Below are 24771 nucleotides of genomic sequence, written 5' to 3' on the forward strand. Positions count from 1 at the left end.
TCTGAACCCAAAGAAAACAAATATCCTTCTTTTCTTACCCAAAAATGTCAACCACCTTAAACATCAGTCTCTCAATAGCCCTCCCACTGAAGTAGAATCAAACACAAAACTCTTAGGTGTCATCATAGATGATCAACGTAGGTTTGACTTACATGTTAATAACTGTATTCAGAAGACTCACCTAAAATGTGGCCTCCTGTATAGAAATAAAAAGTTTCTCACTAATAAAGCAAAAGTTACCCTCTCTCATGCTTACATCCTAACCAGTCTATTGTATAGGTCTCAAATCCTGACAAACCTCAACTCCTATCTCCTTAGTAAATTAGAATCAGCATATAACAAAGTAGATAGATTTGCAGCTCACCAAACATATAAATCCCATCACTGCCTCTCACTAAAATACATAAATTGCCAAGAATTACCACTCCAACTTCTCGTCTCTCAGCTCCTGATTATTTATACTATACCAATCCCCCTGTTGCCCCAGCTTATTTCCTCTTATATCACATTATTCTCCCACCAGATCTCTACACAGCTCAGACCAAGACCTTCTTCAGATCTATAAACCCAAAACCAAAATGGGTTGCAACCTCTTTAGTTACCATCCTACTATTTCTTAGAACAGGCTTCCATCAAAAAGTAGGTCCCTCAATCAACCTAAAAAATTCAAAGAAGCTACCAAGGAATATTTAAAAAGTCACTGGTCCTGTCTTTGTACTGACCCCTCCTAACTCTACTACCTCTAAATTAGTGCTCTATCTGTATACTATGACACTTTGCTTAACTGACCTCTACTACATTCATACCTCTTAGCTATTTCCAAGCCTTCTTTACCTCATTGCACCTGGCATTTTTTGTTACCATGAACAGTAACCTCCTAATACTTCTATTTAAAAAATTGCACATCTCTCATCTCTCTCCTTGATTCATAATGCACAGTAACAGAAATTACATGGGAATTTATTTTCTTTTGGTGTCATTTGTCAAAATTGTATTACTTTGTTATACTGTTATATTTATTGGCATGTACTGTAAATATTTTTCAATTTCTTTAAATGGTTTAATCTTATTGTAATGTTTATGGAGCTTTTCTCCTCAGGCCTCCACTGATAAAGGGCTATTCCAGCTCAGTCGGACAATCCCGGCCAACAAATGTAAAATAAATAAATAAATAATAAATAAAAAACAGCAAAGACACCAAATAATTAAAAAGTGGAAGTTGTTTTTCCATTTATTTTATAAAAGTAAAAGCTGAAGTTATACTTGTACAGGAGGCACACATGGCATCAAATCAATGGTCATTATAGAGTCAGGTTACAAATCAAACAGCCATTATAATTAGAAAATCTTTTAAAGATTCAATAACTGGCTATAATTTTGATTCAGAAGGAAGATGGCATTATTTAATTGTTAAAAACAAGTTTTTGGAAAAGTGTGTGTTATTTTTAAACATTTGCACCCCTTGTAATGAACAAAAACTTTTATTATATCTGTATACAAAATATTAAGCCTTTTCCTAATCATTATTAAGTTGTTGAGGAACTAGAATTCAGTGACACAGTCTAGTATGGACAGAACAAATAACATTAAATCTTATGAATATCATGCATCTAAGGCAATTACTGACCTAAAATAGACTAATTTATTTGATGTTTTTAACCTTCAAAGTAACAACGTTGTAATACAAAAATTTACTTACTACTCTCCGTGTCATAAATCTTAGTTCAGCATTGACTTCTTTTTGATATCCAAAGTTTTCTTAAATTTGGATTATAGTTGATTATAGTTTTCACATAAAACCCAGATATTTTGTAGACCACTCAGAAATGTATCGTATTATTAATTTGTCTAGTTTTAGTCAAACAAAAAAACAGAGTTAACAATTGGACATTAAATCCTAACCTACTCCAAAAAGGAAATATAAAAAAGGAAATTTCTTATCTTTTGGACAATTTTCTGCATAATGACTTAAATTCTCAAATTCCTCTTGACATTCAATGGGCTGCCCTCAAAGTCCAAATTAGAGGCTTATTTATAAGTAAAGCTACTTATTACAAGAAGTTATTTAATCTCAAAGAATCAGAATTAAAAGTGAAAATCAATAAACTAGAACATGAGTTACAAAGTAACTTTACAGATGAAACAGCAAAACATATCACTGACCTCCAAAAAGGACTTTATTTGCTGAATATCAAACAACAGTCATTTTATGACATGAAAACTTTAGCGAGATATTCTGAGTGGGTGCAAACGCTATCTAAATTTTTGCCAAGAATTATAAAAATTATAATACTCTACTTTTGATAACTAAAATTCTATACCAGAACAAAAGTTATAACACTTGAGAGGAGATCACGGAAATGTTTGTGCAAATATATAAAAAACTAAAGTTATTGTTTCAGTTTAATTCAGTCAATCTAACAATCAATCTAATTTTTTTTGAAATATTATTACTAAACTCTTTAAATTCTTATGGTGCCCCAAATCAATTTGGATTGTATACAAAAGGCTAATTTATCCTAAAAGCCTTGGTAGATTGAGTCTTCCTTATTTTAAATTGTATTATGAAATAGTAAATTCTAGCAAACTAATTAAAATATCAGAATATAATCCTAAAACGACTTGGGTTAAAATATGGTAAAACTTTGTATGTAAATCTGATTGTAATCCAAAAACTTTACCTTTTATTAAAACAGAAAATTAAAAAAATCTTAAACTACATAATTTTTATTTTTATTTATTTTATTTAAGTTTGATGACCGGGGAAGTCCACTGGACCAAGAAGAGCCTGTTTTCAGTGGAGGCCGGGGGAGAAAAGCTCCACAATACTTGCAAGTAAGTTACATTTCGCATGTTACAAAATGACATAGTTCATACAGTTAATTAAACATTTGCAGATAAGCTCCATGATATTTGCAACTGGCTTGTCACAATGTTACAAAAATGAAAAGACATAATTCAATACAGAAATTTCAACATTTACATAAAGTGAATATTTTTGTTATAAACTCAGTTGTAGATTTAGCATATTTTACCAATAATTTTCTAACATTTAAGGTAACTACTTTTCAAAGTCTAATAGATCCAATTGATTTAAAAAATATAATCTATGTTATTGCAGCCACTTCACTTAAATCCTAACTTAAATGTTAATAAGAGAATCCTAAACCTTTCTAATTATCTTCTTCTCAAGGATATGTCTGTCATAGAGTTTTATATAAATAGAAACTTTTCAAATAGTGACTTAAGAAAACCTTAAGTATTCCCCAAACCTATACTGCCATATTGAGACAAATAAGAGAATTAAGTTCAATATTTGCAAATGAATCTAATATAAATTATTCTAGCATAACAATATGCAATCACCTATGGAAATTCTTCACCTCGAAGATAAAGTTCTCAAATATATATATATAGACTATTTACATTAATAAAATATAAAAATCCATTAAATTTCCAAATACTGGATCAATCTAAATACAGCAATCACATGTAATCAATAAATTCAATCAATTTAATTTAAGTTCTAAATCATTATCTATGAAAAACCTCCACTATACACAGCTAACTCCCGTCACTTAATAAATTTTACCCAAATTTATCATCTGACTTTTGCTTTTGTAAATTCTAAAGAGTTGATGCATTACACATCTTACAGAGTTGTAAACCTTCATATAAATTATGGTGTTCTTTAACGTTAAACTAGAAAAAAATGGGTTATGAGAAATCTACAATATCTTGGGAATTTGCATCATTGCATATCCCCCAAATGGATTAGGACAACAAGACATTCATATTTTAATCACACTATTTTCACTGATTAAACTATTCATTACCCAAAGTTAGCTTGATAGATCCAAAAATTACATGGGATAGTTTTAAATAAATTGCTGTCAAGTATATTTTTAACAATAAATTATTCATAACCAATCCATCTAAACATTCCTATTATGACAATTACTGCAATAAACTGTTCAATTTTATCCTCATAATGTACATCACTGATATAAATTCCTAGAATCTAATTATATTACTGCATCAACACTACTAGATACTATTCCAAAGTTATAATTCAATGTCTTTTCTTACTTTTTATAATATTTATTGTCTTTCTCATAAAGCTGATACTCATTTCTAGTCTTCTTCCTTTTTTTCTTTTCTCAAATATGACTTAACACCATAGTTTTGGGCTCTGGCATTTTATTGTATATATTGTATATATAGTGTTTTGTGTATATAGTTCATATTATTTTGTGCATATGCTATTGCAACTACTTTACACTGTATTTGTATTATTGCAGTATGGCAATCTCTTTTAGGTAAAAGTCTTTGTTATTCTTGTTAAAAATTTGGTAATACAAAATAAACATTTTTGAAAAAAGGAATCATAAGAAACTTAAAGATTTGATTTGTTTATCAGGATGGGATAAGTGAACACTGCCTTAACTCATTAACACCAATGTGATAATGAAAGTTGCACCTCTTACAGCCTGCAAGTACCCTTATATTTCAGAGCATTTCTGAAAAATCAACTTAAAAATCAAAAGTTAATCCACGTTTTTCTACTGTAGGGCATCCAAGATTAATAAGCATAGTGTCATTTTATTAATAAATCTTTGGCCTTACTATTTCTGCCTATTATACGTTCATAGGTAGATACTAGGCTATCTGCCCGAAGGCATTTATAAGCCTAGCTGGAATGTGTTGCCTTTCACTGCCCCCTTAGATTAGTTCCCTGTACCTGTGTCCAGCAGAGCCATTAAAGTAATTCCTGGGGTAAACTTTCTGTTTCCCATCCACTCGTCAAAGTTTCTCTTGAAGAGGGTTAGCAAGGAGCTCTGCCTAATGTAGATTAGAATCTTGTTCCAGAGCATGGAAAGTCTCTGGGACAGGAATCTATCCTTTCAGCACGTCCAATTTATTGTTGTGGTGAGGTTTAGATCCCTGGAGCATGTGGTTTGAGGGGATATGGTTTTGTTTAGGTGGAGCATGTCCATCAATTCTGAGTTGGACATGGCCTTGTACGTCAGGCAGAGATCACCTCTGAGTAGGCAGTATGCAACCGAGTACAGCTGGAGTTTCTTCAGTCAAGCTGCATAGGGCATCTGCTGGAGGCCAGTTATCCTCTTGGTGAGGTACTTCTGTGGTCTTTCCAATTGCTGCAGGTGTCTTGTAAGGTACATCCCAAATGGGGCATTGTACTCTATGATGGGTCTGATGAGTGATGCATAGAGGGGCCCAATGACATCTTTTGATCTGGATGCAAACCCTTTTGTGATTAGGTAGGCCACATAGAAGGATTTTCTAACCACTTTGGCAATGTGATTATCAAAGGAGACGTTACTATCTACTTGGGTCCACAGATCCCTTATTACGTCTACCGTATTTAGGGGGCTACCACCTATGTGGTAGTTTCTGGGTACTTTGTTTTTTCCAAAGGGGATGACTATGCACTTTTTGGCATTTAGCTTGAGGCCATGGTTTTGACAACAGGTATCTGTCTCAGTGAGACCCTTTTGGAGGATGTTTGTGTCAGCCGGAGAGTCAATTATAGCCCCTAGTTTGCAGTCGTCTGTGAACTTGGGCAGCCATAGTCCTCCTGTGCTTGCCTGTACCTCTGAGAAGTATATGCCAAACAGGAGGGATCTTAGGACTGAGCCCTAGTGAATGCCACTTGTAACCAGTTTAGAGTCAGACCTAGCTCCCGCAACTCTTACCATGTGGATTCTGTCCATGAGCCAGGTTGCAACCCATCTCATGACGTAGGGGTTTATGTTCAGGCTGGTTAGCTTGTCTGTAATACCTGAGTGGGGAATGGTGTTGAAGGCCTTTGCAAGGTCTAGGTAGGCTGTGTGGACCACCTTTCCTCGTCTATAGCCTTGGTAACTGTCTCAAAGAAGTCCATCAGGTTTAGGAGGCATGATCTGGCCTTAACAAAGCCGAACTGGGTAGAGTCCAGTGTTTGGAGGCTTCCTATGTCTCTGTTAATGAGATCCATGATGATGTGCTCCATAGCTTTGCAGACCAAGCTAGTCAGGCTTATAGGGCGATAGTTCCCGGGGTCCGTTGTGGCTCCACCTTTGTGGAGCGGAATATTCGTTGCTGTGCACCACTCTGTGGGCACGTAGCCTGTGGAGAGGCTGAGTTTAAACAGTGTGTTTAGGTGAGGGGTCAGTTCATCTTTGAGCTCATGAAGGACGCAGCCTGGGACACCATCTGGTCCCATTGATGCTGTGTTTTTGGCTTTGGAGAGGGCTGTTTTAACCTGAGTGTCTGTGATTTCAGGGGCACTACATTCTTTTAGTATAGTTATGGGCCCTTTTGGGGGTGAGAGGGGGGTGAAGTTTCACTGAACCTGTCTGCCAGGATGTTGGCTATATCGGTCGGTTCAGTGTATTTTGTGCCATTCTGCACTAACTCTGAGCAGATCTGAGAATTGCCACTTGGATTCTTGACATACCTAAAGAATGCCTTGTGGTTATCTTTGGAGTCCATGGCAATTTTTCTTTCAAAGCTAACCTTGGATGATTTTATGAGGGAACGTAGTTTCTTACTGATACTGATCAGGGATGTCTTCCCTTCTTTGGATTTTACTCTTTTCTGTACTAGTTTCCGCCTTCTATTGTATAGCTTGTTTATGGCAGGGGTCCACCAGACTGGTTTCCTTTTCTTGGAGGACTGAGTCTTGGTTTTGTTTGGGATAGCACGATCCATGCATTATTGTAGGTGCCCGTAGAGTGCATTAGTAAAGGATTTTGCATCTTGGACAGTGTTAGCCTTTAGCATGGGGGCTTTGAAACTTCCCACCTCCGTCTTAAGTAATTTGAAGTTTGCTTTTGAAAAGTTTTTCATGGTGGTTTCTTTGACCGGGGGTGGTGGCGGAATGTTGATATCCAGAGTGATTAGTTTATGGTCAGATCTAACCAGCGAGGGGTTGACCTCCTGTGTGGAACACCGGTCGCCCATGTTGGTGTTGACCAGGTCCAATATGTTGTCACCTCTGGTGGGGGTGTTGACCAGTTGATCCAGGGTGTTTGAGTTTATAAATTCTAGGAAATGTTTGGCAAGGGAGTTTGTACTTGAGTAGTTCTCCCAGTTAATGTTTGGGTAATTGAAATCACCCAATATCAGGGTGTTTGGTAGGACCTTTATGCTTCCTAGTATTTCCAGGAATGCTGAGTGGGAGTCCTGGGACATGGTGGGTGATCTGTAGCAAGCTATAATTTGGATAGCAGTTTTGCCTGTTGTTAGTTGCACTTGGATGATCTATGAAGCATAGTTCTGTGCTACTAACCTGGAGGTGTGGGTATCCATGATGAATATGGATACGCCACCACCTTTTGTATTTCGGTCAAGGTTTTGTGGCCGAAATGTATGGTATGAGTTGTAGCCTGGTAGTACTAGGGTGCTATCTGGAGCCTTAAACCCGGTTTCTGTTATTGCACATATATCGATTTTCTCCATACTGAGGAGTGCCTTGAGTGTGTGCACTTTGAGGTTTAGACTTCTGGCACTGAGTAGCATTACCCTCAGTTTTTTGTTACTTGTGCTATTTATGATGATGGGTTTGTCTTTTGAGCCTTGCCTAAAAAAGGCACTATGGGGGTGGCAAGAGCCTTGGCTAGTATTCGAAAACCTAAAGGTGACAAGTGCAAGCCATCTCTAGCGAAGCAGCGTGGCTTGTCGAGCATGTCATCCCAGGCTGACAGACACGGGATCCCTGTTGAATGACACCAGAAGTTTAGCCAATTGTTGAAACTGATAATTTTTTCTCTATACCGTGGTATCAGTCTTGGTGAGAGCAGGAAGCTACTCAGGGTCAGGGTCATACCGGCCTGGGCTATGTGATCAGAGAGCTCCTCCATGTCTCCATTCATGTAGTCCAGGGTGGTATGGCTCAGGTCATTCACACCAACATGGACAATGACAGAGTCATATTTGTACTTGTTCTGGAGTGACCTGAGTGCTTGTGTTATGTGGCGGATCCTAGCACCCGACAGGCAGCTAACAGTAACCTTCTTCTTGTTCAGCCTAGTGACTGGGATGTCAGTGTGCCTGACTATAGAGTCACATATTACTAGTGTGTTGGGTATGTTATTTTTCCTTAAGGGCTGTGATTGTGTGGCACACTGGGTTTGTGAAGTATGTGTTTCACGGTTTGTGTTGGGGGGTGGAAGTTGCTTGGATGTCTGCTTTGGAGTTCTCCATTGCTTTTTCAGATTTTTATTTAGAGCCTCAGAGTATGTTTTCGTGTATTTATGTGTGTTTTTTGCCAGTGCTGGTTTCATAGGTCTATGTGAGACTGGTGGAGTGATGGACGTAATTAATTCCCTTCTCCTCTTGACTGCCTGGTCCAGTCTTGGGTTGAGAGAGCTTAGCCTCCAGTTTGGCTGCATAATTGCATCTCTCGCATGTATTAGTGTTTGGTGGAAGGAGGAGAGGGTTGTCTGTGTACATGCGGCAATTGTAACATTGCTTCAAGATGCTCAGATTCATCAGTTGGACTGGAGAGTACACCTGAAACTGCCCTTTGGACATGCCTGGATAGGTACAGTGAACTGTTTTACTGTTTGGCTGGTAAGGTCGAATAGAGAGCCTTGTCCTTCTCTACACTATAGGAGGGTCTAGTACTAAGGTTTATTAGTGCTTGCTATGAGTTTTGAGCAAGTGCCGGGATGAGAAGTGAATGGTTTGAGTGCTTAAGATGAAAGTTTGTCTAGTTCCAAGGGAAAAGTTGAAGAGTAGATTTTGTGGAGCCGGGAATAGTTATACCCTAGCTAACCATCGCTGCCCGGCGCGCAAAACCTTGCAAATGTGGGTTTTATAGCAGGGAAATGAAAGAGACAGAAATTAGCCCAAAATGGCTAATAAACTACTAATTTCTGGGCTGAAACCACTCCTCTAGGGACAGATAGACTGCTCAAAGCTCCCTCTGTCATAGTGAACAGAGAAACTTCCTTCTATCTAAGTAAGGTATGGGCAAACACAGAAACTTGTAACACAGCCCTGAATTCAGCACTAACTTGAAAACTGGACTATACTAGCTTAGAAAGGCGGGAAAACAAGTATATATATATATATATATATATATATATATATATATATATATATATATATATATTTGTTTTTTGTTTTTTTTTTTCAAAAAATAAAGCAGATACAATAAAAAAACAGTTTAAATGCACAGAAATGGTTATCACACTTGAGTGTGTAGCCTACAAAAATTATAAGCTGATAAGTCACTTAGTTAAAAAGTTAGATCCAAGTAATGTCTGTGCTCCATAAGGAGCTATAGGTGTTAACTGGAGGGATACAAAAAAAGCATTCTAGGCTTGAATGAGTTAGGAAGGTACAGTGGGGGGTAGAAAAAGCTCTAGCTAGTTTGCAGAATCTCTTAAATGAGAGGTGTAGTCCATCCTTGGCAAAACAAGTAATATTGTCAATCATCTTATTCCAGTGCGACACATAACGACTCCTTATCTGGAATTACACCAGCTACTTAACCAATTGTTGAAACCAATTATTCTTCTCTTTGAATCTAGGCATCATTCTCAGCGAAGGGATACCACTCAAGAGTCTTATCCTTAAATAGAAGCATCATAGCATGTTTCTTCAAGTTCTTTTGCATGTCTTTCATGGGTTTTAATGCCAGGTCACTCATTCCAGAATGGACTATGGTCACGTCATAGTTATACTTAGTGGCGGAAAGGGTTTAAAGGGCTCTTGAAATATCAGCAATCCTGGATCCCTAGAGACAGCTGACAGTAATCCTTTCCTTGTTCAGCCTGGTGAGTATGGAATCAATGCACCTAGTAGTAGAATCACCAGTTACTACGATGTTTCCTGAAGTTTGACACAGGGGTGTTTTGTTGTTTGTGACATGTTGAAGGGGTACATGCAGTACTTGCATTTGGGGAACTCCTTTGATACTTACCTTCACGAGCTGTAGTAGGCTCAGGTAGTGATTTTTTTAACAGCATCTTCATATGACAGTTTAATAGTACGAGAATGTTGCATTTGCATTAGTGGTGGGTAAAACAATTAAATACTCGCTGCATGCATGAGATTTGTAGAGGGCTGTCTGAGAATTACCTGTACATTTATACTTCTGACAGATCATAGATGGGATCAGTTTGGTTGAACAAGTGTTCATTTTTAGTGAGCATATCACAGTTATGACACTGCCATAGAATACCAAATCCTAGAAAGCTGGCAACGGAAAAGAAGGGAGACTGCTGCCTTTCTGTGCTGGCCAGTGTTATATAAGTATGTGGGGAAAGACAGAGTAAGGTGGAAGGAGAGAGGAAGGGAGATTATGCAGTCCAACTGAATCAATAGTAAATAGCAGCATGCAGATCTGTGTAGTAGGTAGCAAGTCTGGGCACATTTACTCAGTTCTGTGCAGATCAGCACAAAACATTAAAGACAAGAGCTGGCTGACACCAGTCACTCAGGAGAGCAAGGAAGAATAATTTTTTGCACTGATAGCCAATGGAAAAAAGTATGCTGCTGGTGAGTCCTGCAAAGCTGATCTCAGAATAAACCAGGCAGTAAAAAACAATGAAAAAACAGTTGTAACATTTGACCAATTAGTGCAAGGTTATCGAGAAATAGCAACAATCAATGTACTCTCACCATAAAATTCATTACTACTTCAAGGTGGCTGTAACACCAAACCTGACATAAACTATGTGTAACCAATGCAGATAGTGAGCAAACAGGAAAAAGGCAACCAAAACAACAGAAGTTTGGCATGATTAGCAAAATTAATTTAAGTAAAGTGCAAATAATATAGAGTAAAAGCAAAAATAACTTCTCTGGATTAATTATGGAATATCAAAGATCCAAAATGTAGTAGCAGCTCTCTGCTACTAAGAGAGCCTCAGTAAATTCTATTGTCTTAATGCATTATTTCAGCAATTGGCTAGTTCATACACCATTACAGATTGTGGGAGCATTGCTCAACAGTTTCTTGTCCTATTTTATCACAAACTCCTACATTCCAAAGACATGCAGTAGGTGGATTGGACTCTATAAATCGGCCTTACATGTGAGTGCTTGTGAGAATGTGTGCATAGAACAACAGCTGCATCAGAGCTAGCTAATGGGTGGTGTAAACCTTGGCTCTAGATGATTGTTGCTGTTGAAGTGACACCCCAACCCCATGTGCAAAAACAGGAAAAAGGGGTTGCAGATGGATAGATGGATAACAGCCAAGAACAACAAAATCTCCTCTGCAGGTTACACTTGCATTTGCCACCAATCTCTTAAGCGCGATTTAGATAAAAACTCTCTGCTTATCTTATTACACAAAGGTCAAAGGTCACAACACACACATAGTGACATTCTGTAAGGTGTAAAACCATCTGGCTGTACAAGGCAGGACTATTTGTTATCCTCAGCCAGCAAGTAAGCCAGAGAGCATAGAGTTAAGGTGCAGTCCTCTGCAAATGTGTCTCAGTTGATAGAGAAAATAAATGTACAATATTAACAGTTTACCTTTTCCAAGCTATATCATCATGAATACTGTCTCATTTTTTTTTTATTTTTATTTTATTTAACATTTGTTAAACGTATGTTTATATGTACTACTTTTACTTAGCTTAGAGTGTGCTACACCAATTTACTAAACATTTTAGAGGAGCCCAGAACCACAAGGAACACAATCCCAACGGGAGTTCAGTCAGCAAACCTAACATTTAAGTCATTGCAGTTGCCCATTTTGCAGATTGCTGGTCATTTAAAGTCTTGCCATGCCGAACATGAAAGAAGCCATCCCTCAGAAAAATGTAGCTAATGCAAGGAATAGCAATATAGTTATTGCACCTTTAGAAGAATATAGCAGCTATAATAAGCATTGCATTTTCAGAATAACAAAAGGTGTACACTTTAAAAGGGGAGTTTGTTAGTACTTTGCTTGCTTTTTGTCTGTTTGTAGGACTCTTATGCAGTCCTGGCAATCAGATACAATGAATTCTTCATATCGTATATTTAAGACAACATTCCCCATGACAAATCATTATTACTCCATTTCCTTTATAAATGTAACTTAGGCCCATTAAATTACCTCTCTTTATCAAGATTAACACTATATGAAGGTTTCTTTTCCCACTATGCTATAACAAAAGTCATTTTAGTCAATTATTATTTCTGATGGTGTTTGGGCACTGCTGTTCTAAAGGACAGGAGGACACTTTAAAATGGCTCATTAGTTAGTAGCAGGTGAACTGTCCTTGTGGGCCTTTGTAAGCCTAGCCAATGACCCCATGTGAGAATCAAACCCAGCACCTTCTATTTGCAAGGTAAAAACCTTAACCATTGTGCCAGTCTCCCAACAAGCTACCTGAAATCCATAGCCAGACTAGGGGAAAATAAAGTATAGCTTAGAACCAGTTTCCATTCATTTGGTCAAATCCATGTTTGCCAAAGTCCATTTTGTCAAAATATGCCAAATATGTCTGATTGCTCAATTATAGAAATTGCTACATCAGGTGAAATAAATATAGAAGGTCAGGGATCTCCTTCTGCATGAGGAGGTGAATGGGTGCTCTGCTTACCACATAATGCTGTGTCCTTGTTTTTTTTTTTTTTTTATCCATGTCATTTTGACACTCTAGCTGTAATAAAGTGGCACTTGATGAATGTGGCATCGTGCAATTGTTCTATAATCATCAGAACCTGTACAATAATCATTCAGACAGTGGGGATCCTACTATTGACAACATCAGTCACACATAGGATGTCTGATAATAAAAGAGTGACCCAAGTATAAAGGTGGCCAGCATTTCTTTCTCTTGGCATTCTTTGGGTCATACTAAAGGTCACCAGTTCTACAGTCACAAATCACCACTTGACTACTCTATGTTCCCCTACAGTTATCATAGTATGGAGGGAGATATTCAGCAGCGTTGGGTTTGGCATAGTGATTAAAGTCTTCACTTCATAAGCACAAGCTGCAGGTTTTGGTTCTAACCTCAGGTTATTACTTAGGCATAAAATGGCTTTTCAGAGCAGTTAGCCTAGTATTCACCTATGAACCTATTATGACGAGTGGATGGGAAACAGAAAGTTTATCTCAGGGATCACTTCAGTGGCTCTGCTGGACAGAGGCACAGGGAACTAATCTAAGGGGGTGGCGAAAGCCAACGCATTCTGGCTAGGCTTATTAATGCCTTCCGGCAGATAGCCTAGTACCCACCTATGAACCTATGACCACAACTTAACAGAAGCCAATGGCAAACAAGTCAGTTAAAAGCAAACACAACTTTAGCTTAATGTGCTCTGGGAAACTCCTGTTCTTAGCCAGTGAAAGCCATATGGGGCATAAAGGGAACTTTCAAATATGTAAGCAAGCACCAGAATTTACTGTCAACACAGCAGAAAGTATAGCACTATAAAAGGATTTCTTTTTTGCCTTAGTATAAATTTTTCAAGGATGAGGCAAGAAAAGAAATTGAGGTTGATAACGGCTATATGTCCAGGTGGTAAACTGCCCTCTATACCATTTGCACTTGCTGTCATTATCTATTTTTTTTATGAATGAATAATTATGTGGTTGCATTACAGAGATAATGGTGCAATTAACCAAGTCTAGTTATGTTCCTTTACTGTTCAACTCGTAATTAGTGAGTTACTGCATGAAAAAGTGATTTAAAGACACTTCTTGAGCCTGTGATATGTATCTTCTTTACAGCTTTTGCCATTTAGCAATGACACATGACTTGTATCAAAGAACATAGTAAGTGAATAAATTACCATCTCCAGGCTATACTAGCTGGAGGTATACCATTCAGAAAAATGTAAATAGGTGCAACTTTAAATCTTGTAGTCATTACATACCATTTGGGTAACTATTTGAAATGCTGCGACCCTCTATACCAAATCCCAAAATGCAGAGATTGAATGTCTGAACAATCAGACTTGTATATCAAGTCCTAGATGCCATTACTCAGAATATTACCTTTTTTCCCAGGTTTAGAAATCTTGGACTTGATATATATATATATATAAAGATGCTTCAAGGAGAAGTGTGGTTTTTGAGATTCTCTCCTCTTTAGATTTTCAGTTCGTTTTTTTTTTTGGTACTCAGTATTTTGAGTGCTGATATTTCAACAAGGAGCCATTTATCATTGTGTAGGCATTGTTTGATATTGCAGCTTTTCTTTTTAAATGGGGATACCACCTGACATTTATCAGAATGCTTCTTCTTTTAAAAGCTTGTAGCATAAAGTATATGGGTTCAGTAGGACTATAACCTGCTTGTTGTAATCAGTGAGTGCATCCTCCGGGGCATTTTACTGTTAAAAGTTGGATCTTAAGAAAATTTGCTGTTAGACTGAGTAGAGTACAGAAGTACTAAAGCAATGTCACTGCAAATTTTAACTCATGAGGGTAAGAATACTTTTATTATGGCTGGATGTGGTAGTGTGGGATTCCAAGTCAATTTGTCCAGAAAGAAAAGTGAAAAGAAATGTTTTTCTTTCTCTTTGTAAATCTGTTTATTAATAGGAGGTTACTTTTTGTACAAAATAAGTAAAAATGCATTTAATTTAAAAATAAAATAATTTGTAAAAAGTGCTTCGTATTAAGCAAGGCCCCCATGGCATAGGATGTAACCATATATTTAATTTCATGGCCACTGCTTGTAAGGGGGTACTTGTAACATGCAGGGATGTACAACTGTGTTTGACATTTATCATAAAGGAAAATGTTTAAATAACAAGATCATTGGTAACCAGGATTTATAATCAGTATGGAAATTAACCAGAAGCAGATATCAGTCCCCTGCTCTAATATTTTTAGCATTCAGATGTAGATAGCGACATGCGACTGCAATCCTGACAACTATTGTGGAAGCCTAACTATAAAGAGACAGCGACTGTATAGTCTACTGTTTATGCATTTGTGTATTTATTTATTTTGTACAAGAAGGAACAGACAGATAGAACAATAGTTCTAACACGTTCTCTGGGTAAGACTAAAGGAGTCGTGATAATCTGAAACAAGCTACATAAGAACATACTTAGGTAAAGTATATGCTTCCGATTTATTACAAGTACATCCTATATAAGTTGTTATGGAGTTAAAGAGGAACATAGACTTGGTTAATGACATCATTATCTCTAATGCAGCACCAGCATACTTAGTTATTCGTTCATAAAAACGCTTAATAATGATAGCAAGTGGAAATGGTGTACGGGATAATTTCCCGCCCTAACCTATAGCTGTTGTCAACCGTGATTCTTTCCTTGCTTCACCCTTGAAGAATACAAAGTAAGGCAAAAAAAAATAAAAACTTTTATAGTGCTGTGCCTTTCTGCAGTGTTAACACCACAAATGTTTCTAATATAATAATGCACACAAATACAGCTATAAAAATAAAGCTATACAAAGACCGCAGGCATATAAGGTTCACTGCTGAAGCACTTCGTAATATTTATGGGACAGTTTCAAAGCAGTTTGCCTTCAACTAGCAATACAAATATAAAATGTGGTCTTTGAGACAGCTGAAGTGAATTCTGATCCACCTCTGGACTAGAGGACTAGATATCTCATCTTAATGTTTTGAAAATATTTGAATGGATGTCCAAGTATCAGCCTTGCAAATACTTTCAGCAGAAATAATCATAAAGAAGGCTATAATAATAGCAGTTGACCTGACAGTGCGAGACTTAACCATCCCATGTAAGTTTTTTTTCAGTTTTCAAAACAGAATGTCATGTAATTCGTCTAATAATTTGAAAATGATATCTTACATAATAAACAGCCCCACTTCCCTTTCAGAAAATACACAAAAAGTTGATAAGACCATATAGGTGTTTCTGACCTCTCACTGTTTTATACCCAAGTTGTCTGTGCACAGTACAACCATTCTATGCAAAAGTATGTTCCTTTATTCTGTCTTTATAGAAAAGAACACAGTCAATGTATACACACACACACACACACACACACACACTTATATATATATATATATTTACATATATATATATATATATATATATATATACACAGTGGATATAAAAAGTGTACACACCCCTGTTAAAAGGCCAGGGTTTTGTGATATAAAAAATACTGTAAATAAAGCAAAAGGTGCTTCAACAAATTATTAGCTTAAGGGTGTGCACACACAACAAAATATTAGTTTAAGGGTGTGCACACTTATGCAACCAGCATTTTGTACATTTTTTATTTTTATATTTTTTTCCTCTAACAGATTTGTTTATTTTTCAATTGAATTGTACAGGTTATTGTCACATGAAAGGTGGGAAAAGTTTTGAAATGATTTATTGTAGTCTCATTTTTTTATATCACAAATACCTGGCATTTTAACAGGGTTGTGTATTTTTTTTATATCCACTGTATATATATATATATATATATATATATATATATATATATATATATATATATATATACACACACACACACACACACACACACACACACACACACACATATATACATGTATATATGTATATACACATATATACATATATACATGTATATATGTGTGTGTATGTATGTGTATATATATATATCATCATCTTCTTTCGGCTGTTCCCGTTAGGGGTTGCCACAGCGGATCATCTGTTTCCATTTCTTCTTGTCCTCTGCATCTTGCTCTGTCACACCAACCACATGCATGTCCTCTCTCACCACATTCATAAACCTTATCTTAGGCCTTCCTCTTTTCCTGTTAATTGGTAGCTTCATTCATAGCATCTTTTTCCCAATATACTCAGCATCCCTCCTCAGCACATGTCCAAACTAATGTAATCTTGCCTCTCTGGCCTTGTCTCCAAACCTTCCAACCTGGGCTGACCCTCTAATATACTTATTCCTAATCCTGTCCAGCCTCGTCACACCCAGTGCAAATCTTAACATCTTTAACTCTGCCACATCCAGCTCATACTCCTGCCTTTTTGTCACTGCTACTGTCTCCAACCCATATAACATAGCTGGTCTCACTATATATAATTAAAACGAGCTTAGAGACCTTAATCAGCATAAAGCAGAGATTTTTCTTTAAGTAGTGGCATTCTTGAGAAAAATCTGTATGATTTATTGCACATGAAGGCTTATACTTATGAATTCCTTAGGTTGAACTAATTAAGGTTAAAAGAAATGCATACTTTCAAAGAGATTTGAGCCCTACAGTACCAATGTCTATCCTATAAGTTGTTCCTGATATATCTGCTGAGGAGTTTTCTTTTGAAGGAGTATAGTTGCAATGTAGCTCACCAGAATGTGTTGAATTGCACAAGCTGGTAGAAAGCTTTTTTAGGGAATTTCACCTGTTCTCTACTGTGGTGCAACCATGGAGTTAGTATATAATTTGAGTGATGTAGGGCAGAACCCTCCTGCCAAAAAATGTTTTTTCATGTTTTTTGTCATTTTTGCTTCTAATTTTTTTTAAACAAGAAACATCTTTATTAAATTATCATTTAAGACATAAGCAATCATGTATTTGCATAAATGAAAACAAGCTAAACTGACATAATTGTAGTTGCAAACATTGTACATCACTTATAATCTATACAGTCACTGCCATTCAAACATTGCATATCTCATTCAAATCCTGTGTTCTTTTAAACCTCCTCCTCCTCCAGAACAGCATTCTGTATGTATTGTTCCCACAATTCCCATTGTTTCAAAGTAATTTGCTCCTCCCCTTTTCTAAACATCCCATCTCCAGTTGTTTTATCTCTGCTGCTATAGTCACTACTTCTAGTAAGGTTGGTTTACACTTTTATTTTCATTTTGTCTTAATTGCTTTTATTTAGCAGCCTCCATAATTAGACTCAGTAAGGCCTTACTATGTTTAGGCAGTTCTGAGTCAGTATCATAACTCAAGAAATCTTTTCCACCATTATATCAATTTACTCACCTGGCATTTCTGATAGAGTAGTCTGCAGGGAATTTTTAAAGTCTGCCAAGTCATTACAGTCCCAAAAAATATGTTCCAATATGTTCCGAATTATTTCTTTCCCATCACACCTCTAAGATTTGCTGTCTACCTGAGGAAAAATTATTTAAAGTCTACTTGAGGTATAAAAATACCTATGTAAACACTTCCAAGCAAAGATCAGTCAGAGGAGTGTGCTACTATGACTTATAGATAACCAGAACCGACAGGCTCAAAAAAAAAAAAAGTCGAGTCAATTTTTCTCTGGCAAATTACAAGTAAAAAATGGGTACTACGATTGTCTTTGAGGACTGAGATGAAAGGCCTCCTCAAAACTGTGCAGTGCTCTAGCCCTGTAAACTAATACAAATTAATCTTGTTTTATTGCATGCTAAGAAGTTATAGCTAGAGCAAGAGGCATATACAGCTGTACTTTACTGGTTGAACAGACCAAGACACACAATCGTATCAGACAATCGTATCAGACAACCTATTAAATAAAATAGGAAAATTTACGTGATTGATAGTGAAATTTGAAATCTTGTTTTTATTTCATACTCTTATGAATCTCTGCTTGTTTTAGATGAGTATGATTTTTCTGGTGGTAAGTATTTTTGCTTATCTCATGATCTTCTAAGGTGCTACATGGAAAGGTTTGAGGTTTGGATGTATTTCATTGCCTCCATCTTTAGGTAGCAGTTTATAGTGAAACTGCAAACATGTCTGTTAGAATGGTAGAGAACACCTCCCTGGGTCATTAAATAACTATTAAAATGGATTTGCCTTTTTTTTTGTCTATCTTTGATCTTAGCTTTCGAATTAGGTGAATTAGAGTAAATACGTATATCATCTCTTGGATCTATCTGATAGAAAAGGCACTAATCACCAGTATTTGATAATGATGAACCTTGGAGGAGAACTGAACATGGTGATGATTTAGATGAAAAGTAGACTGAGTGACTATTGGAAAGTCCATATTTATCAAAACATTAAGAAAATACATTTGTCCAGTTTCCTGTTATGAATTAATGATCTCTGTCTGCTCAGAGTGTTTGCCAGAGTGATTCTCTCAACTCTAATGTCAGAAGTGTTAGTTCATATGCTGAGCTTAAACCTGCGTGATCATGGCTGGTGGGATACAACAAGTTCCTCTCTGATTACTGTCATACAATATCAGTGAAATGTTGTCCAGGCAGTCAACAGAATTTGTGCTCTGAGACCTAATTTGAAGGATAGTAAATACTGCTGAATAACTAACATTTTTAACATAGATATGCTATACCTTTCAACCTATAAGTGCAAGAAATCTGGAGAAACTAAAAATGATGGCGGACAAAGGTCCAAAATCAGAGATAAATTTTAAGTATTGCTCTTAGTAACTTAGAATATTGCTAGAATGATACATTTTGCATTAGCATCAGTAGCGGCTGGTGACTTCAAATCAAAGGGCTGCAGGAGACAGCTGAATGGGTGGGGTCTATGGGAAGGGTAGTGGCCAACTAGAAAGGGGAGGAGCTATGCTCAAAACCACAGAAACTAACTTTAATTAAATATGCTGCCCTGGGTGCCAAACCTTCATTATGAGAGTCCAATCAAGACAGATGAAGTGTAAAAGAATAAAAATATTTTAATGCATTGGCTGCATGACAGCTTACTTAATATCTAGATAGAAACAAAAAGGTTGTGAGGCATGAAAAAATAAATTACTTTTTAAATACATTACTGGAATGCCAGTCAAAATCAAGTATAAGCAAAACAAGCAGCACTCAACTCAAACCGCTTCTCCTTGCACTGCAGTTCTAATTATAATTTATATTCAGCTTTATTAAAGTACCAAGTAACATGCTGAAAGTAGCAATCTCTGTGATGCCCCCACTTGTAAAAATGTTTCTTATCCAAAGAAGACCTGCTGCCTGACAATTATCTGCTTGTTTCATGGGGTAAACATGATCAAAGTAAAAAAAATGAAAAGCAACCAAGAAACAAGCTCAAGATACATTGCTTAAAGGATTACTCTACAGGTTATGGACCACACACAAATGGCATTCTGTTTAGTTTACAGGTAAAGCCCTCCGAGATCACTGGAAGTCTCCAACAAGTGTAATGAGCTTCTTAAAATAATGTAATCCTGTCATTTATTACAAATACTGTCATATGCATTTCAATACCCAAGGCTTATACATTATCTAGTTAAGTATTCTCTACATGACAACAGAAAGGCTTTCAATGTTGGCAATTCTTTAACAGTATGCTTATTAAAGCTTACTTGCATTTTATGATCTCAGACAAGCTTACCTGATGGTCATTAAAGCATTGCTACTTAAACACAGAGCAACAAGCACTTTCTGAGTAATAAGCATAACTCAACAGAACAAAAATATGACAGAAACCAGACCATTCTGCAAAATCAAGAACAGATGAAAAGCCACTGTAGTACTTGTGTTTACCTTGGATGAGGGGATACCCTGCACATTTACACTGCATAACTGCTCCTTGCCTTGCTTGGACACATCCAGAGTCACTACATGGGGGAGTGGGATGCCACAATTATGTCACAATTTGAAATGTCTCTGGCTGACTCTGATGGCCCTGACACATTTGTCATACCTCTCAACCTCAGAGCAAGAAATCTGGACAAAGCCATACATAGAAGTGGGACAAAGGCCCAAAAATAAGGACAATTTTTAAATATTGTTCTTATAAACTTAGAAAGATAATAGAATAGGTCTTGCATTAGTATGAATTTTCTGAAGGATATGAAATCTGAAACTCAAATGTCTGTCATTATTTTCTAACTTCAGTCTTTAATGATTTACCACTAATTTGCCAAAAAAAACCCACAATTTTATGAAAAATGGACCAGAAATGTGATGCAAAAATATAAAATAGCCACACAATACAGCTGGGAACCTGTCAAAGAAGGGACACTTTTTTTAATATTAGTACTGCTAACTTGAGCAGCTAACAAAATAAAAGAATCTACATGCATACAGTAATCTGTAACTCTGATTATTACAGTTATTTCTTAATTGTAAACCCTCCATGTTTTCTTCCAAAATTGCTATGTTGCAGAGGGATTATTAGGGGAAGAGCAACATTTTGAGCCAAATTCAGGGACAGTTGAGAGGTTTGGCTATGCCTAATTCTATAAAGCAATTTATTTGCATGTACCTCTCAACCTGTTAATGCAATAAATCTGGACAAGGCCAAATATATTGGGGGAACATATAAACAGTACTAAAAATTGCTCTTGTATAAACTGAGACAGTTGATAGAATAACAGGTCTTACTTTAGTATGCATTTTTCTGAAGGTTATGAAGTCTGAAACTCAGTGTGTCATTATTTAGTGACTTCATTCCTAAATTATTTTCCAGAAAACCACAAATTTTATGAGGAACAAACCAAAAATAAGAAACAAAAATCTATTCATTCTGTGAAAATCTGGACAGTTGGAAGGTATAGTTCAGCTGGGGCTGTCTTTGAGTTTGCCGCCCTACCCCCCTCACAAAATCATGGTCGAATGAAGCCCTCCCCCCTGCAACCATTCCAATGATCCATTACTTGGCTATTTCACTCCATTTACCATAAACACTAATGTGCATACTGCTTTACTTCTACGATGATTTGGATTTCATTTGAAAGTTTTATTTTGCATTTTACAGCACAAACACTAAGACATCTGCTAAACAAAGCAATGCAGTCTGACAATGAAAATAGACTTAGCATTAAAACTTCTCTGCCCTTGAAACTCACATTCAATGAAACAGCATTGAAACCCACATTCAAAGAAAATACATTTTGCCAGTGGCAGATAAAGATTAACTTTGGGCTGTTTTCAAATCATAGGCCCCTTGCACATGAAACATACATGTGGTCTTTGATAAACCTTCCTGATTGTACTAAATTATATTACTTGTACAATACAGTACAGTTGTTAGAGGGCATTTTAAATTTATTGTTTTGAACATTTTTACAGTAAACAATGAAACAAAATGCATGCATCAATGTCAAAACTACCCAGTTCAAAACATTTCCATCATAAAAGTCTACTCAACCTTCTACAGTCCACCAGTATCAGTAAATATGCACAATCTCTGAAGTAGTAAAAGTCATCTAAATAATTCCACATTAAATAAATCTGTAGCAATGAAGAGGTTGCTGCTAGCAACAACTTTATATGTCATTGTTTATTCATCTACAAATAAAGTGCCTGTTGCCCTTGAGGAATAAATTGCCTATGTTGCATGCATTAAAAAAAATGATAAGCTAGTAATATCGCAATAGGGATTGTATGGCAAACTGATAACAGGTTCATAGTTACTACTCTAGGTATCTTTGCTAAAAAGGACTACAGCATCCACCCACTTTACAACACAGTACACTATCAGCAATGCATCTATCTACTGTGGGAGTAGAACCCACAGCCTTCTGCATCAAAAGCAAGTACACTGCCTGTTGTGCTATTAACAATGCAAGCAGATTCAGAATAAGCAGCACTAAAGTTTTGTTCCCCTACAGCTCTCAGCTCCTTGTAAAATCTACTCGACACACAGTTGTATCTCTGAACTTTGCAGCACAAGAAATCTGGAAAAAGCCATAATTTACTGGAGGGGGGGGGGGGCAAAAGCCCAAAAACCAGGGACACATTTTAAACATTGCTTGTATAATGTTGGAAAGTTGCTAGAATAAAATGCTATGTTACCACCATACATTTCACTGCCACGTCATTAACCCAGGGGACCCTGTGCAAAACAGTCAGAGAAACATACCACTATGCCAAATCAGCTGTTCTGTGAAAGAGAGGAAGACAAACTTAAATGGCTACCATTTAATGAATTCAGTTCTCACCATAGCCATCAACCTCTTGGCACAAAACACCTGAACAAAGCCAATAATGGGGGAATACAGCCCCCAAACATATTCAGTGAATTCAGTTATCACCATAGCTCTCAACCTCTTAGCAAAAAACATGTGGACAAAGCCAGTAATGGGGGGGATACAGCCCCCAAACATTCAATGAATTAAGTTCTCACCATAGATAACTCTCAACCTTAGCACAAAATACCTGGACGAGGCCAATAATGGGGGAATACAGTCCCAGAAATAGGGACAAATTTCAAATATCCATGTTATAAACTTAGACAACTGCTAGAATAAACAGTTTTGTGTTACCATCTACTTTTTGAAGAATATGAAGTCTGAAATTCAAATGCCTGTTATTTTTAAACATTTAACCAGGAAACTAGTCTGACTTGGAACAAAAGGCAATTTTCAGCAGAGCAGGGAGAAATACCAGACACATCTTTGTAAGATGGGAAGACATGCAGACTCCACACAGAAGGCACCCCAGCCAAGAATCAAACCAGAGAACCTGCAGCTAGCAATGCTACCAGTGCACCACTGCACTACAGACTTTGCAAGGAAAAATGTAGATACAGAAACCACAGATTTTATGAGGAACAGAACAAATATGAGGCAAAAATCTGCAATTTTTTTAGAAATGGTGGTGGATAGGGAATTCAGGTCCTTGTCACCTACATCCAAGGTACAGGGTTCAAGCCTGAGTATCTCTACCCACCACCATTTGTTCTCTCTAGCCACCAGTATATAGCAACTGGGGCATTTCACACACACTTCCTTTGTCCAGCAGTATAATTCATATCACAAAGCCTTCACTTACCTGTTGTACAAAATGTCCTACCCATTTCACAAATGAAGCCCACAATCCAGCCAGCGACCAAACACCTACCTGAAGTCTTTGTCCAGCAGTAATCCACGAATGAAGCCCACGCAGCAGTGAAAGTCCCGCGAGAGCAGCTCACCCCTCAGTCCTCATTGGTTCTGCCTGCAGCTGAAGCAGTCCGGAGCTCCTCTGTTCTGTGCGGTTGTCACTGCACAGATTCCTGGGTATCTCACAGCACAGATTGCTGGGTACCTCTTTGTCTGTATCCAGACTGCTGATAAAGGCAGTCTGAGTTCTCTAATGTGTCCGCGCATGCGCAGAGGATTCGGGACTCGTGATTTTTTTTTTTTCTTCCGTTTTTGTTTTCTTGTTTTACAGATTTTTTCTTTTGTTTTTTCTAGGTGGGAGGGCTGCAGTCCGGTAGTGTGATAGCATGAGCCACCCCTGATTAGCGTACATTTTTGTGAAGGGTATGGAGTCTGAATCTCAAATGTATTTCACTATTTAGTGACTTAAAGATTTGTCAGACATCCACAAATTCTATGACAAACAGACTAAAAGTATAAATAAAAAATCTAAACATTTTGTGAAAATCTAGAAAGTTGAGGGGCATGTGTCTTCCTCAAGCATAATCACAAGTATGTGTGAAATTCTAGTCTGGACTAAAGGAATAAATGTTGCCTCTGTTTAATGACAATATGATACTACCACAACAGAAATTATTTTACTTACATATATATTCAATTGGCAGAGATACCTGACACCACAGATTTGGCACTTAGTATTTTAGTTCCCTCATCTGAGATCTTGAGGTGAGCATGACTAAGATGAAAGAGTTCATTTAAGTTAGGAACTTTGAAAAAGTTTTTTATAGACAGCAGGATCTGCTGGGAGACGTGAAATGTAGTGTCAATCATCAATTGCGTTCCATCCTGAGGAAGGTTCACCCTGCAAGATTTGGTGTAGGTCATGAAGCTAAACATGAATATACAACAATAAAAGTTACAGGTGAGCAAAAACTGGATCCTGGCATTTATTAAAAACCAATATGTGCAGTAGAAAGGACACATGGCAATAATGTGAACTAATGTATGGAATCATCATATCTAAATCTGAAAAGAATGCCTATGATCCATGCTGTTTGGAAATTTGAAGGTAGTAGTACTGCATGTATCAAGA

The sequence above is a fragment of the Protopterus annectens genome, chromosome 1.part1, assembly GCF_019279795.1.
Source record: "Protopterus annectens isolate FY-2018-M chromosome 1.part1, PAN1.0, whole genome shotgun sequence".
Taxonomy (NCBI): domain Eukaryota; kingdom Metazoa; phylum Chordata; order Ceratodontiformes; family Protopteridae; genus Protopterus; species Protopterus annectens.